Source organism: Ictidomys tridecemlineatus, chromosome 2, assembly GCF_052094955.1.
Source record: "Ictidomys tridecemlineatus isolate mIctTri1 chromosome 2, mIctTri1.hap1, whole genome shotgun sequence".
NCBI classification, from domain to species: Eukaryota; Metazoa; Chordata; class Mammalia; order Rodentia; family Sciuridae; genus Ictidomys; species Ictidomys tridecemlineatus.
In genome coordinates, this window is record NC_135478.1 from 107,541,153 (window position 1) to 107,555,717 (window position 14,565).

The 14,565-nt window shown below is 41.0% G+C and overlaps 1 non-coding gene across 1 annotated transcript in view; it reads left to right on the forward strand.

Moving 5' to 3' along the window:
- Positions 1–14,565, forward strand: part of LOC101968667 (uncharacterized) — a 36,344-nt gene that overhangs the window by 10,741 nt on the left and 11,038 nt on the right. The gene's annotated exons all lie outside the window — the stretch shown is intronic.

Here is a 14,565-nt window from a genome sequence, read left to right on the forward strand (position 1 = left end):
GTTTCTGCTGGGTTAGAGAGGCCTGATTCCAGCCTCCTCCAGCCCCACAGGAAGAGGTGTAGTGACAGAGGGAGCTACACACCTATCCAGTTGGCATGGATGATCCCTCTGCTCTCCCTAAGCTGGGCTGGGCCTTGACCAAGTGTGTAAATTTTAAGAAGAAATGCATCACTTCTTAATATTCTTAAAAGAAAAAGGTAGGGGCCTGAGGTTGTGGCTCAGAGGTAGAGTGCTCACCTACAATGCATGAGGCACCAGGTTTAATCCTCAGCACCACATAAAAATAAAATAAAGATATTTTTTAAAAAGAAAAAAAGGTAGGAAAGTGAGGATCTAAGATTCCCCTGGAGGAGTGGTGCATAAACACACAAATACAAGTATACACATTTGTGTAGGTGCACACACATACATAACACCCTCACAGTCTTCCCCACCAACTCTGTTACACATACCTATGATACACCCATGCACCTCTGTGTGCCTATACATATGTGTACACACTCACATCCCTGTCTGGCTTGCACTTTTGAGGCTGCAGATTGGAGGAAACCAGGAGAGGAGTCTGGCAGCAGACAGAGGAAGCATCACTTTCCAGGAGACCAGGGCATTCCCTTCCAGACCCAACTCTGTCTCAAATCCTAGACTTCTCTCCAGAGCCAGGAATGGATTTTCCAGGCTTGGGCTTTTTCAGGGGTTGATTCCTATGGGGACCTGAGCTGACATGTGAGTTTTCTGGGTCCTCACTGTTCTGCCTTCAGTGACAAGGGGGAAAAGGGGTCTAGGACTTGGGCTTTTGACTTATTAGCAGACAAAACAGAAGGCCAACAAACAAACATACAAACAAGGGATCAATGTGGGACACAGTGCAAGTGAGCTCCCCCAAACCCTTCATGAGTCATCCCCTTTCCCCATCTAGTAGTTGTGGTGTCACTGGAGATTGGTGTGGTGTGCTCTCTTTGCAGAGTATGATATGTGGGGTCAGGTGTTTCCTCTGAAGCCCCCAGCCCCCTCCACCATCTGGGCAGGGAATCCTCTGAACACCACCCCCACCTTGGGCAGGGACATCCTTTGAGGTATCTTGCCACTGTGAACAGAACTGCTTTATGTAACTGCATGCTGTTACCTAGATTTGTTTTCGAGGCAGTTGTCTATGTTTGTAGGATCATGTGGTGATGCCATGTCTAACTTTGGGGAAAATGGCCAGCTTTTTGATAGTAGTGAGCTATGGTGTGCTCCACCAGCAATGCACGAGAGTACCTGTGGCTGCTCATCATCTTCAAGTTGGATGCTGCACTTAAGGAAAGACCTTAGCACCTTAGTAGGTGTGCAGTGCATCTCAAGAGTTTTAGTCTGTGCTTTCTTCATGACAGGTGATGCTAAGAATCCTTTCTATGCTTCTTTGCCATCTCATACTTTCTTGTGAGTTGTCTGTTCAGATTTTACCCATTGGGCTTTCTTATTGCTGAGGTTGTTATTATGTTTAGGACATAAGTTTATTTTAGACACATACTTTCCAATTATTTCACCCAGTCTTTGACATGTCTTTCCATTTCCTTAATATGATTTTTTATAGAGAAATTTAATGCAATCCACATTATCAGTTTTTGTCTTTCATGGATTTGTTTGGGGGCTATATTTAAAGCCTCATCATGAAACATGTGGTCATACATGTCTTCTAGAGTTTTGCAGTTTTGCATTTTAAATGCAATTTTGACAGGTTCTGGGGTCCAGATGTATGCCTTCTTGAGGTGTGTTTATATCCTAGGTTCAGAAACAGTTTGCTGGGAATTTCACTGGGAATGCACTGAATCTGCAGATCAGGTTTGAGATAATTTTATTTCAACTACATTGAGACCTGAACAAGGAATATCTATGAATGTATTTACATTGCATTTGATTTCTTTCTACTGTTTAAAGATTTTCTGAAAGCAGGTATTTCAGTTTTGAGGGGTGCTATTTTATTTTTTATTGATTTTTAAAAAATAAATGACAGCAGAATGTATAACAATTCTTATTACACATATATACCACAATTTTTTATATCTCTGGTTCTATATACAGTATGTTGACATCCAATTTGTGTCTTCATACATGTACTTTGGATAATGTTTGGATAATGATATCCCTAATGATAATGATTCCACCATCCTTGCTAATCCCCTGGCCCCTGCCTTTCCCTCCCACCCCTCTGCCCTATCTAGAATTCATCTATTCCTCCCAGGCTCCCCCTCCCTACCCCACTATGAGTCAGACTGCTTATATCAGAGAAAACATTCAGCATTTTTTTTAGCTAACTTCACTTTGCATTATCTTGTCAAGTGCCATCCATTTACCTGCAAATGCCATTATTTTATTCTTTTTATTGCTGTGTAAAATTCCATTGTGTGTATATGCCACATATTTTATCCATTTAACCACTGAAGGACATCTAGGTTGGCTCCACAGTTTAGCTATTGTGAATTGTGCTGCTATACACATTGATGTGACTGTGTCCCTGTAGTATGCTGTTTTTTAAGTCTTTTGGATATAGATCAAAGAGAGGGATAGCTGGGTCAAATGTGGTTCCATTCCCAGATTTCCAAAGGATCTCCATACTGCTTTCCATATTGGCTGCACCAATGTGCAGTCCCACCAGCAATGTATGAGTGTACCTTTCCCCCCACATCCTCGCCAACACTTATTGTTGTTTGTCTTCATAATAGCTGCCATTCTGACTGGAGTGAGGTGATATCTTAGAGTAGTTTTGATTTGCACTTCTCTAAGTGGAATTAAACCAGAGACTCTGCATCTAATAGAAGAAAAAGTAGGCCCTAATCTTCATCATGTGGGATTAGGTCCCAACTTCCCTAATAAGACTCCTATAGTGCAAGAATTAAAGCCAAGAATCAATAAATAGTACAGAATCAAACTAAAAAGTTTTTTTCTCAGCAAAATAAACAATCTGTTAGGTGAATAGATAGCATACATCTTGGGAGCAAATTTTTACCCCTCACACATCAGATAGAGCACTAATCTCTAGGGTATATAAAGAACTAAAAAAGATAAGCACACACACAAAAAACCAAACAAATAACCCAATCAACCAATGGGTGTGCTATTTTAAATGTTAATACATTTAGAATTCTCTTATTCCAGTTTACAAATTCCACTCTTTCCTCTACATGGTTGCTGATATATAGGAAATCAATGGAATTTTGTCTAGTGGCCATGTACTTTGAGGCTTTCTATCTCCATCCATTCTGATCAAGACAGAGGTTGGGCTATATATTTTTAAATTTTTGTATAGTTGTAGATGGACAGCATGCCTTTATTTTATTTATTTATTTAATGCAATGCTGAGGATCAAGCCCAGTGCTTCACATATGCTAGGCAAGAGCTTTGCCACTAAGATAAGCCCCACCATTCTATTTATTTTTGATTTGTAAAATCATAACCTGAAATAATCAGAACTATGAATTTCAGAGCTTCATTGTTGCCTAGCTCTAGGGTGTGCAGAGGCAGTTCTGAATGGTGAGCATTGGTATCCTGCGCTGCCCATGATAGCCAGCAGAGGGCGCACATAACAACTTTCTCTGACCACCTGCTTTTGTGGGTCCTGTTCTATGTCCTTCTGCAAGTTTCCTTATCCTGGGGACACACGTGGGAGATGCCACATCTGGGGACATCTGGGGGCTCTAAGTTGAGGAGCAGAGGTTCATTATCTTGGGGACCCACTTGGGGAGACATCATGGCCTGGGGATTCCTGGGAACTCTGTCTATGGTGAGGACAAAAACTTCCTTTTCCTTGGGACCCACATGGAGAGACACTTTGGTCTGGGGGATATATCTATGGTGAGAAGCAGAGCTTCCTTATCCTGGGGTCCCACGTAGAGAGACACCATGGCCTGGGGATGCCTGGGAAATATGTCTGTGGTGAGGACCAAGCTTCCTTCTCCTTGGCACCTACCCATGGAGACTCATTGTGTGTTCAGGATGACAAGGTACATGTGAGGAAAACATGAGGAAGAAGCTTCCTGGGCACTGCCTGGTGTGCTGAGGAAGAAGTTCTGCCATATTCTTTACTTTCCCAGGTAATATTTTAGCAGAAATTCTTTTACAACAGTATTCCTTACTAAGGCTTTGGCTGCTCATCATTATGACATTTCAGTGTGTTTTATTTGGCTTGAGTGTATTTTTTGGGGAGAAATCCAAGGATGCAGGAGAAACACAGATGGCCCCTCAAAATGGTGCAGGGAGGGCCCATCACCTGGAGTCCCACTGTGGCCTGAGGGGAAGGGCTAATGTGCATCTCATTGCTTGTGTTATAGTTAAAGCTTCATCCCAGGGTTTTATAAACTGGCTTCCAGACCACTCATGTATAATCGAATCAAGCCTTTATTGAAGCACACTAGTGGCGACTAACCAGAACATAAAACTGTTCCCCTGATCAGCCCTGAACAATTGCAAGGGCACTCCTTATAAGCCTGAAAACCACAAAAGGGATGTTCAGGGGTCTAGCCAATGCAAGCAAGCCAGGTTACAGAAGTGGGAGAGTGCAGTCAAGCAGAGGGAAGCCTAACCAATCACAGTTAGCCCAGTCACCCCGGTTACAGGAACAGAGCCCCGTTACCCTAGTTACAGAAACAATGCCCCATTAGGGAGTCCCTGTTCTTAAAGGTTTCTGTAGCAAAAGGAAAAGAACATTTTGCCTTGGTCATGACCCTTCTACTTGGCATGGTTGTTTTACATGATGAAGTCATAAAATAAAATGGAGTCACATTTGCTTCTACTCTCACACTTGCTCTTATTCATGTTTTAATGACTAATTTTTCTTATAGGTTTAAGTACTTGAGAAATATTGAGAAGTTTATGTGTTAAAATTTAAAGTTACCTTAATATTGTATTTGTGTCTGTTACAAGAAGAACCTTGTGGGTGGGGTTATAGATCATGGGTGGAGTGCCTTCATCCCAGGCACTATGAGATAAAACAAAACAGAGGAGCAAAACACAGACTTGAAGATCTACAGTATAGTTTAACCACAAGTAAAGGAGGACTTAAGATATATTAATCAAATACATTGCATGCTTCTATTAGAACCTGATTTGTTTTTGTCTAAAATTTATTTGAAATAGCTGGAGAAATTTGTGTATTACTTGGGTATTATATATTAAAGAGTTATTATTTTCAACCATGGCTGTATTAAAGACTTCTTTCCATTACATGACTACAATTTTTTTTAGAAGAAACCTGATGATGCTGGAGTTTGCTGGGTGAGTATGTTTCTAGTGAGGTGGGCTCTCTGACAAGTCCCACAGTGTTGATGGCTGTGTGGGCAGTTTATTGGCTGAAGTACTTATAATCCTTGGGGTACCAGGGCCAGCATGTGGCCTGCAGCTCCTAGGGACCATACAACTCTCAGGTCCTCTGTGGCAGAGGTTGCATGGGCAGAACACCAGATGACACCTATAGTGTGCCTGGGTCAGCACATGGTACACAGCCCCCATGGCCATCTGTGGCAAGGGCTGTATAGGAAGAACACCAGATGACACTGCCAGGGGCCTCCAGGGGCCTGAACCAGCATGGGGCACACAATTTTCAGGTCCTTTGTGCCAAGGGCTGTGTCGGCAGAACACAAGGTGACAATGCCAGGGTCCTCCAGGAGCCTGGACCAGCATAAGGCACACAATTCTCAGGTCCTCTGTGGCAAATGGCTGCAGAGAACCAGATGATACTGTCATGGTCCTCCAGGTGCCTGGACCAGCACGTGGCACACAGCTTTCAGATCCTCCTGTGTGGGCAGAACACCAGATTACAGTCAAGAATCCTGGGAATTCTGAATGAAAGTGTAGCCTGCAGCTCCCAAGGGTATCCATGATTAGAGCTGAGTTATCTAGAATGATTTATTTAGAATTAGTTAGAATGTCCCTAGGCAGGGGACTGAAGCCTGCATTCCCAGAATCACCAGAGGGTTTGATCTGAAGTCGAGTTCTCCTCACCTTAACAGTGGTCACCATGGGCTGAGATTAAACTGTTTTTTTCCCCCACCAGGTACTGAACCCAGAGGTACTTAACAACTGAGCCACAACCCAGTCCTTTTCAGTTTTTACATTGAAGTAGGGTCTTGCCAAGTTGCTTAGGGTCTAACTAAATTGCTGAGACTAACCTTGGATTTACAATCCTCCTGCCTCAGCCTCCAGAGCCACTTGGATTACAGGTGTGTGCTACCACATCCAGCCTTAACTTCTTTTCTTAAAAACCATGATCCTAAAATGGGGCAGCCTCTGGCTAAGTCACTCTGTCTCAAAGACCACACTTCCCCGAGATCTCTGCAGTGGCCTGTTTCTGGGCTTCTGTTGGGTGCATGAGTGAATTTCCTGGCTCCTGCAGCTGCACATGTCTGCACCTCTGCCCACCTGTCCCCTGGATACAGCAGCAGTTGGCCTGGTGGAGTGCAAGGCTGGGTGAAGGTGTTAGGTAGTAGCTATCAATGAGCAGTGAAATGCAGGCAGATTTTGTATTCTCTCTTGAAAGTAAATTTATAGTACAAATTTAAACTACTTCCAAAGTAGGTAAGAAAGAAAACCTGGTAGTTAATTTGTAGAAAATAAACAGAAGCAAAAGAGCTAATGGGAAGACATTAGTTTCATTAGTTAAGAAAAGGAAGTAATGGGACTAACTCTTTGACTGTCCACTGAAGTTGGTGTGAAGCTACAAATTATGGCTAATGTTGACTCCATTTGTCTGTAAAGGAAGTGTTGCAGGGCACAGACTAGGCAAGACACCAAACAGGAAGCAGATTTTATTTGGCTAAAGCCAGGTTCAGGGGGTACAGCTTTTGCTGTAATCAATCAATCCCCCTGAACCCTGAGTTCAGATAGTTTCAGAACTTTATACTCTGCATTTGGGGGGGGGGTTCAGAAGTTCACAGCCTGCAGAAGTTCACACAAAAGCAGCTTTTTCTTTCACTGTTCTGAGCAAGTTAACACTTAAAGGACTATGACTGAGAAGGGGAGAGCTTTTTCTCCCCTTTCTTTCCCCGACCCTCCCTGCCAGCTCTTACCATGGAGCCCAATTGGTAACTTCTTTTATCTTAGGAATGTAGACATCTCAGTGAAGCTCCAGCTCAAGGACAGAGGCCTTCTTAAAGGATTTGTATTTTTTAAAAAACCACATTAAACAGTAAGAATCATTAGTCAATAAAGACCTTCCTTAAAGGAAATAAACAACATTTTAATAGGTTTTTATTATGTCAGAATATGGACAAAATCTTAGCTCACATTAGCATAATAAAATTATGGAATAATTAGCTAATATATTAGCCTAATATATTCTTGAATTAATCAGTTAAAATTTTTATAGTCAGTCCAGTACATATAAATCTTTTTTAAATTGTTTTAACTTTCTATATCATCTTTCCAGATAATGATATAAACATTTTCTGGTTTAGAAAAATACCTTTATCATTAAAATCTAGAATATAAAGACCTTGTTTCACTCAAAGATGTTTTCTTCTTCTTAGGACCTCCAATGTGTGCTTCCTCTCTGTTGAAGCATCTTTTCCTTTTAAAAGTTTTCCTGGCTATACTTTGGAATAATTTCTGAAAATCTTAAAATCTAAATAAATTTTGTACTTTTATAAGAAGAAATATCTATGAAAATATAGTTAAAGCCCTTGAATATTTCTGTAGATAGAATTATATTTTTTTATCATCTTATAAAAGTTTGTACGGGGTCTGGAGTTGTGGCTCAGTGGTAGAGAGCTTGCCTACATGTGTGGGGTGCTGGGTTTGATCTTCAGCACCACATAAAAATTAAAAAAAAGAGGTATTGTATCCAACTACAACTAATATATATATATATTTTTAAAGTTTGTACAATAACTGAGAATTAGAGATTGCTTGAAGGTTGTATTCTCTCTTGAAAGCAAATTTATATTAAAATATATTTATCTAAAATATCTAATTAAAAGGCAAAGCATCAGATAAATGCATTTGTAAGAAAATCATTTATAAGAAAATCAACAGAAATGATGGGTTTTCTGTTGAAGAAAAGCAAGTGGATAAATATATATTAACTAAACAATTAGACATATATGCTAATTATTTTATGGATTAATAACTATAGGTTATCCAAATACCTAGAAAAATATATATTAAGAATAAGGGCATAAGTTATAATTGTATTAACTTTATGTAGCCACGTGGTTTTTAAGATATTTGGATCCATTTCAATTTATTTTTAACTAGGAGTGCACTCTTATATGTGACATGATGTAGCTGAAATAAGATCCTTATGTATATTATATTTATTTATTTATTGTAATTATTAGGAATGAGAATAAAGATTTTTTTTTGTTAATCACAGGAACATTGCCAGCTTTTGTTCCTATGACAAGAAAATGCACCCTTGTAACCTTCAAAATTGAAAGCAAAATATAAAAAAGCATATGTTGGAAACCTCCCACCAATAAATAGCATTATTTAATAACAAAACCATAGAGAAAAGTCAGGTTATTTAATTAAAAAATAACTTATATTTAGGGCTGCATCATAGAAACCTATGGAATTAAATTTTGCCTAAAAAAGATATCTTTTGTTAGCATTTACAGGAGGGTATTCTTAAAAATGTAGGCTCTGGGTAGCTCCTGGTAGCAGGTCCAAAACAGGAAGTACAGGTTAGTGGCTGGAAGGTGGGACCAGAAGTCCTGTGTGAGTGACAGTGGAAGAACCAATGGGAAGCCTGCAAAAATGCAGGAAGTGGGACCAGGAAGGCCACTCCAATGCTAGGTTTTGGGCAGTTACTATGGTGATGGAAAAGGCATGGAGCCACCTGCCCATTGTCAGGGCAAAGGCTCCTGGAGCTTCCCTACTCAGTTGCATTCCATTTGATTTGTCTGTATACCCAACGCCCCATCCCTGTCCAGCAGGATCCTACAGGTGGATAGCAGCTTGCTTTGTCTTTGAGACCTGGGCTTGCAGCTTGTATTCTCCTGTATTTTGTACTTTCCCTTGCAGCATGTGAGACTTTAAAACTGAGTTTTAATGGCAGACACCAGTGTTACTATCAGATTTTAAGGCAGTCTGCGTTTGGCACCCAGGCCAGGTTGCTTAAGGGTTAAAAGCACTGCTGGTGGTGGGTCTAGTTACAGACACTATAGGGAAAAGTGGCTAAAGTCTTGTGTCTGCAGGGGCTGAATTCCAGCTATTCTGATCTAGTAGGACAAGAATGTAGCAAAGAGTTCAGTATAAGCATTCTGAGTATTCGAAAAAACAATAGGAAAATAAAATTCACTCTGTAAGACTGGAAGACGCCGCACCACATGACACAGATCACCAAAGAGGTTTCAACTTTATTACAAAAGGCTGTGTGTTTATATAGGTATAAGGAGAGGTAGCAGGGCTGAGGTAGATAACAGGTCGCCTGTTTATTGGCAAGCTTTTCCATTTGTCAGTTCCGGAGCCCAAGAAGTTAATTCTAATTGGGGCTAAGGCTTCCCACCAGCAGGGTTTGAATATTGGCGCCAGCGGGAAAGTTTCGAGCCAGTGAAAGAAACAGAGAAAGAGGGTTGTTAGATGCCATGTTGGGTTTTTTTTTCTGGGGTGCTGCTGCCATTATGTTTTCCCAACATACTCCTCTACAGGTAAAGAATCCTTGTATTAAGTCTCATCACAAAATTTTCCTTCTCTTTTTCTCACTCTCCAAGCACAGACTTCTAGTATATAAACCCCCCAAATCTTTACCTAATATTTCAAAATATAAAGATTTACAAAACAATCCAAAAAAGTCCACAAAAGCACTTTTCCCATGGGAGAGGACCAAACTTAACAGCATATCCCACTAATCATCTTAATAATTCTTTACATTATTTTATAATTCTCTAGAATTATAAAACTATTCCCAAATATTAAAAAGTTTAGCATCATAGATTTCTCTTCTGTCTAATTCACTTACTTTCTACAATTCAGCCCACAATACTCTGCAATCCTAAGCATGCTTAACTTCTGAAGAAAAATTTCACACCCACTAAATTTCTAAAAGTCCTCCTGAGTCACTCTGTACGGGCCACAAATTGTAGGGTTTCTCATAACTAAAACGTTCAGGGTTATTCCAGGTGAAATGAGCTATACAAAATAATCACACAAGAGACAGAAATACCTTTTTCTTTGGGTCCTATGATGGCTCCTCTGACCTTAAGGGTCCACAGAAAGAGAGAGAGAGAGAGAGATCACTTGCTAAACCCTTTTATTGAAAAGAAGCCATTCAAATGAGGCAAGGGATCAGGTTTCAGGGGGTTGTGTCTAGCTTCGTGATGTCTGCTGTCAGCAGGTTGACTGACATTTAGGAAGGCCACACCCAAAAGCAAAGCAAGAGAAGGGGATACACAAAGGGAGTTTTCATAGAACATTCTATCCTAAACAGGGTAAAAGGGTAGTATTACAAAAGAATTGGTGAGTGTAGCTCAACCTCAGGGGTGACACCTACATCTGAAGACATGCCTTTGACTTTCTGAGCTGGGACAACACCCAAGTCATCCCCAAATGTAATGATCGGTCAGAGCCTCTTGCTTCAGGACTGGAAGGTGTGGGTCATTCACTCCCCACCCTTCTACAAACTACTATACTGGATAAATATATGTGGAAAAACTAGTAAAGGGTCATTTAGCACCTGGAGTTATGATTTCTTCCAGGCCAGTGGCCAAGTAAAATAGAGAAATAGGAAAATAGGAAGTTTACATATATTGAACTCTCTTGTAGATAGAGACTCTTTTGCTCATAGTCCTAAAATCAATTATGGTGAAGATTTTTGGAGAAACTTAGTTAAGATTTTCTGTGGAGGAAGGGGTGCCATTACAGAAGATTCCTTTAGTAGCAGTTACACTAAGGTAACTTCTGACATGCAATTGACCCCAGTGCCCACATTAACATGGGACTGACTTGTAGATGAAGCCCCCTAAATAGGATGGCCACCATGACAGTTCTGGAGAGGACTAGCTAAGGTAAAAAACTCCACTGCACAACATGAAGGAGAAATTGAATACCTGATTTCCATAGTACAGAGTTGGTCCCCAGTTCCCTTGGTACACATCAAACAGTAATGAAGTTTGGGGACAGCCTCGTTTATAATTCAGGGACAGCCTCCTTTATAATTCTCTGCCTGGAGATGCCCACTATCCTCCTTGAGAGTGCTTTTGCTTAACCTCACTTTTCTTTTAGTTTATTTCCATCTCACCCTAACTTCTAATAAACCTCTCCTACATGACTTTTGGTGTCTGACTTTAAATTTTCCTTCATTGGAATACAAGAGCTGGGGTTTGGAGTTTCAGCTCCCTGCTTTTCTGTGAACAGGGAGGTGGGCTTCCTCTCCTAAGATTCCACTCCATGATGCCACAGACAACAGAGCCAGACCTCGTGACAGCCATGGGAATAGGTTTTATACAGTAACTGCTGAGAGTGGAGAAAGGGATGAGATTCACCAGGAATCTGGCACCGCCTCTGAGCAGTGAGCAGCGTCCTGCAAGGCGTGGCCATCAGGGGCGTGACCATAAGGGGATGGAGCCTCATCACATCATTGATGCTGGCCCACCTCCTTCAAGGTGAGAGGCCAGCTTTCTCCTCAGGACCAACACTAGAAAGCCTGGTTCCTAGACACTGTGGTCACCCCTCAGGGAGGGAAAAACTCCCTTTTCCTCAGAGAAGCCTCAGGGAGACACCTGGTTTGGGGACACTGTGGGTCATGTCTCTAGGGATGCCTGGAACTCCCTTCTCAGTGCTGCCTGAGGGTGACACCTGGCTTGGGGACACCGTGGGTCATGTGTCTAGGGATGTCTGGAGCTCTCTTCTCCTCAGAACTGCCTCAGGGAGCCACTATGACCTCAGAACTGTGGGTCATATCTCTAGGGATGCCTGGAGCTCCCTTATTTTTAGAGCTACCTCAGGTGGACGCCTGGCTCAGCAACACTGTGGGTCATGTCTCTAGGGACACCTGGAGCTCCATTCTCCTCAGAGCTACCTCAGGGAGATGCCTGGCTTGGGGACATTGTGGGTCATGTCTCTAGGGAAGCCTGGAGTTCCTTTCTCCTCAGAGAAGCCTCTGGGATACACCTGGCTTGGGGACACTGTGGGTCATGTATTTAGGGATGCCTAGAGCTCCCTTCTCCTCAGAGCTGGGAGACACCTGGTTGGGGACACTGTGGGTCATGTCTCTAGGGACACCTGGAGTTCCCTTCTCTTCAGAGCTACCTCAGGGAGGCACCTGCCTTGCAGAGACTGTGGGTCATGTCTCTAGGGATGCCTGGAGCTCCCTTCTTCTCAGAGCTACCTCAGGTGAACACCTGGTTCTGGGACACTATGGGTCATGTCTCTAGGGGTGCCTGGAGCTCCCTTTTCCTCAGAGCTACCTCAGGGAGATGCCTGTCTTTGGGACACTGTGGGTCATGTGTCTAGGAATGCCTGAAGCTTCCTTCTCCTTAGAATTGCCTGAGTGTGATGCCCCAGAAGCTTCTGGAGTGACCATCAGCAGGTGTGGAAAATGTGGTATTGGTGAAGAAAGAGCTCCATCTTGGGACTGAGAGCTGAGGATAGCCTGGCTATGTGCCCTGCTGCTTTAGTATTTCTTTCAGCCTGGCTGTGCAGCAGGCCTTAGGTTTTGACCCTCCTAATCTTTTTTTTTTAAATTTACATTATGTATATTTTGCCATAATTTAAAATAAAATTTAGTTGTAGTTGGACCTAATAACTTTACTTTATTTATTTATTTTTATGTGGTTCTGAGGATTGAACCCAGTGCCTTGCATATGCTTGGTGAGTGCTCTACCACAGAGCCACAACCCCAGCCCCCTCATCATCTTAATACAGTTACCCTAGATTGTTTCTGGAGAACCTGGATGGGATGAAGGAGGAATAATAAATGAGGGTTCTAAGCCCAGGAGGGACTCCATTACTTGTTTTCCTTATTGTTTATTTTTTAAATATTATTCTAGTTGCCAATGAATCTTGATTTTATTTATTGCTATGTAGTGCCGAGAATCAAACCCAGTGCTTTCTCCATCCTAGGCAAGTTCTCTGCCACTGAGCCACAACCCTAGTCCTCCTTATTGTTTTAATGGTTCTTTTTTTTTGTAGTGTGAAAGTAGTAGAAAAGAATATGGAAAAAGCACATATATTAACTGCCCGCTACTTTATTTCAGTTTAACATATTATTTGTAACAAATTTATTTATTAAAACTGTATTCCAAGGATTGGGGCTATAGCTTTCTGGTAGAGTGCTTGCCTAGCATGTGTGAGGCATTGGGTTTGATCATCAGCACCACATACAAATAAATAAAATAAAGGTATTTGTTTTATCTACACCTAAAAATATTAAGAAATTTTATTCTATGGCTTTCATGGGAACTAAACTCATGAACCACATATTTCTTTGGTTGAGAAAATTGCAGTTTAATTGTCAGTATATGTGCATTTTCTCTCTTTTGAAAATGTTTTTATTAGTGCATTTTACTTATACATAATAGTGGGGTCCATTTTGATATATACAGACATGCATGGAATATAATTTGTTCAATTTCACCCCAGTATTTTTATTTTACCTCTCCAGTTTCTTCCCTTTCCTCCCCTTTCTCTAGGGTATTCCTTCTATTTATTTATTGTTTTGTTAAATTGGTGGCTTATAGATATACACGGAGGTGGGATTCACTGTAATATAGTTTTATATGTACTTACATCATTTGGTCAGTTTCCTTCTGCAGTTCTTCTCTTTTCCCACCCCTCTACTTTCCCCCTACATACCCTTCTGTTCCACTGACCTCCCTTCTATCTTCATGGGATCTCCCCCTTTTTATATTTCCTTACTTATCTCTAGTTTCTGTATATAAGATAAAACATTTGACCCTTGACTTTCTGAGTCTGGCTTATTTCAATTAGCATGATGTTCTCCAGTTCCATCTATTTAGCAGCAGATACAGTAATTTTGTTCTTCTTTATGGCTGAGTAAACTTCTGTTGTGTGTATATACCATGCTTTCTTTATCTGCTCATCTGTTGTTGGATACCTGGGATGGTTCCATAGCTTGGCTATTGTGATTGTGCTGGCTTAAACATTGATATGTCTGTATTACTGTAGCATACTTATTTTTGTTCTTTTAAATAAATACCAAAAAATGGTGGAGGAACAGCTGGATCTTGTGATGATTTTATTTCTAGTTTTTTTTTTGTTGTTGTTGTTTGAGAAATCTCTGTACTGCTTTCCAGAGTGGTTGCACTAGTCTGCAGTCCCACCAACAACAGTGAGTGTGCCTTTCTCCACATCCTCACCAGTGTTTGTTATTTTTTTGTATTCTTGCCATTATAACTGGAAATAAAATCTTAATGTAGATTTTATTTGCATTTCTCTGATTGCCAGCGATGTTGAACCTTTTTTTTTTTCATGTTATTTTGGCCATTTGTATTTCTTCTTTTGAGAAATATCTGTTTAGTTCTTTCACCCAAAGAATCCTTGTCTCTATTTTGTTTCTATGCATACACTTTAGCAATAATAAAATAAAATATTTTCCCTGGACAAATAGTCAAAGAAAAGAAAAAGGTAACTGCC